The sequence below is a fragment of the Ranitomeya variabilis genome, chromosome 2 (assembly GCF_051348905.1).
Source record: "Ranitomeya variabilis isolate aRanVar5 chromosome 2, aRanVar5.hap1, whole genome shotgun sequence".
NCBI lineage: Eukaryota > Metazoa > Chordata > Amphibia > Anura > Dendrobatidae > Ranitomeya > Ranitomeya variabilis.
This window is the reverse complement of record NC_135233.1, coordinates 781794557-781797457: the sequence shown is the minus strand read 5'-3', so window position 1 is coordinate 781797457 and position 2901 is coordinate 781794557. Positions and strand designations below refer to the sequence as shown.

General features: G+C 40.5%; 1 long non-coding RNA gene across 1 annotated transcript; it reads left to right on the top strand.

Moving 5' to 3' along the window:
* The first annotated feature begins 505 nt into the window (after positions 1-505).
* On the top strand, positions 506-2499 carry LOC143809916 (uncharacterized). Its single transcript, XR_013222531.1, has 2 exons — positions 506-1133; positions 1812-2499. It is a non-coding gene; the product is annotated as an uncharacterized LOC143809916 (long non-coding RNA).
* Positions 2500-2901: the final 402 nt, after the last annotated feature.

Sequence of the window (2901 nt, the reverse complement as noted above, 5' to 3'; positions counted from 1 at the left end):
TAAAATGTAAAAAAAACAAACAGTACATACTCACCTTCTGCTGTCTGTCACATGTCCCCCGCCGTCCGCTTCCTGCACTGACTGAGCGCCGACCGTAAAGTAAAAGCAGAGCACAGCAGTGACGTCACCGCTCTGCTGTTAGGGCCGGCACTCAGTCAGTGCAGGAAGCGGACGCCGGGGGACGCGAAGGTGAGTATGTACTGTTTGTTTTTTTACATTTTACACTGGTAACCAGGGTAAGCATCGGGTTACTAAGCGCGGCCCTGCGCTTAGCAACCCGATGTTTACCCTGGTTACCCGGGGACTTCGGCATCGTTGGTCGCTGGAGAGCTGTCTGTGTGACAGCTCTCCAGCGACCACACAATGACGAAACAGCGACGCTGCAGCGATCGGCATGGTTGTCTAGATCGCTGCAGCGTCGCTAAATGTGACGGTACCTTTACTGTAAGTGATATCTGTAGCTTGTATGTAACCCCTTCTCATGTACATCACCATGGAATCAATGGTGCTATATAAATAAATAATAATAATAAATACACTAAAGGTGGAATCAGACTGGTTGCTATGGGCAATTGCTAAAGTTTTGTTAATAGTTTTTTAAGTGAGGTCTTTGTTCCATTGGTAACAGTGTAATGCTGTAAAAAGGGGGAAGTGTTATTATAGGGCCTAGAATTTAATTACGTTTGAGGTAAATTATTATTATCAAGTCCTTTATTTTTTTCAGACGCAGTATAATGCTTTTTACTTTTGGGAACTTTTCCTTAATCACCCGGCTCCTCCTGCCTTGATGGTAACCAATGTGATCTGCCATATTATTACTATTTGTTGTCAATATTAATTTATACCTGTGGAGATTTCACTCATAGTCATACGTGACATCATCAAATACAGGAGGCCATTGTTACCTCACAGCATGATGTCACAATGACTGTGGGTCTATACAAACGGGTGTTCTGGGGCAGAAGCTTATTTTAGAAGATGAAGACGACGAGAGTGGAGGATTCAGGATCGAGAACGCAGGATTCAGGATCGAGAACGCAGACTGTCATTTCAGAAGATGAAGACGAGGAGATCAGAGGATCCAGGATCAAGGACACAAACTCTCATTTCAATCCTCTGGATTGAGGATACAGGTAAATAAGAAACCTTACAGGGATTTAAGTTAGTGAACTTAGCGCCAACATGGACCCCCCAAGTCTACAGATTGTGGCTGTAAGGTTCTGGATTTCTTCAGTCCTAGAATCTCTAGACTTGGGTGATGAAGGTTCTATGTGAGGTCACACAGCGGAATGTTGGACACAGAGTTCTATGCAGCAAACATGGGGACATCAGAGAGGTCAGCACAAAGATGGCACCTCGGATGGAGACACCACTGTCGCTACTATGGTCAGTGACACTTCAAGTTGTATCTGTGGCTGGCACAGATTGTTGTTGGTGGTTCTGTCACTTTAATTTAAGATTATTGGGGCAAAAAATGTACCATTATTCCTCCACATGGGACAGAGATTGGTGTACATACATTGGGGGAAAATATATTTATTTGTTTACTTTACTTTCTTTTTATTTATTTATTTTTTTTTATTTTACCATTTTATATTCCTATTTTATTTTGTTTATTTTACTTATATATAACTGCATTTGCAACTTTTTTTTAAAACAAATTTATTACACCATTTTAAGTGTTTACATCAAAACTTAAAAATGCAGAGAAAAGGGGGCTTGTTTATCTGGCATAAAGTACAGTATATTTATGACGCTTTCTACAGGTTTTATACTGATATTTCCCCTCATATTATTTTTTTTCTTACCAGGGAGAGAATCTGGATCCTGGAAGGAAGACTGAAGAATCTAAAGAGAGCCACACGATTGTTTAGTTTTAATCATTTAATACGTCTGTACATGATATTTATTGTCTTATGATGATTGCTGATTATATGGATCTTATCCTGGAATCAGTGCATCATGACATCATATTGTTTAGGTGTCTGCTGTATAACCAAACTGTATAAGGAGTAGAACATACATATTTACATGATTTAGCACTATACAGTGCAACTGTTTGCCAACTGTATAATGGTCCTGATATGATGCAAAAATCCTATGTCTGTATATTAAGGGGTAGTGTTCTCTGGGGAAGTATTGTTCTGTGGGGGGGTAGTGTTCTGTTTTTTTTACAGGGCAGATGAACATAGCCAAGCTATGATCTTCAGGGTCTGGTCTGATGAGAAAAGGTGAGGCGACTTACCAGGACAAAGAAGATCTGCTATCCAGAAACGAGTCACCATATTGAATATCATTGTTGTGTATATATCAGTTAGATAGTTGTAGTATGGCCTTGATCCAGGGTTCTCGAACTGATCGCCTTTTCTCGGGGTCAAGAAGGAATTTTTTCCCTGTAACACACATTGGCTGAACGTGTCCAGGGTTTTTGCCTTCTTCTGGATCATTGGCTTTAGATAGAGGTAAAGATTGTATTTAATAAAATATGTTTAAAATCAATGATCGGTCTCCTTATGTCTTTATTTCATACAGCACTCAGGTAGTTGTATATGATAGTTCTCATTTTTATGATCCATGACTGCCACAATATGAAGGCAAACAGAAATATGAGGGTAGTGATTATGTGTCTACTAATGCAATGTCTGTATTTGACCTCCCTAATACCACTACTAATGGCACATCCCTCCTAATAACACTCCTAGTGGCAAGTCCCTCCTAATAACACTTCTAGTGGCACGTCCCTCCTAATAACACTCCTAGAGACACATATCCCCTAATAACACTTCTAGTGGCATGGCCCTATGTCCCTCCTAATAGGGTATAAATTGCTAATTGCCGGTGGTCTGACTGCTGAGACCACCGGTGATATCAAGACTGGAGCTTTGGGACCCCAATATTGGG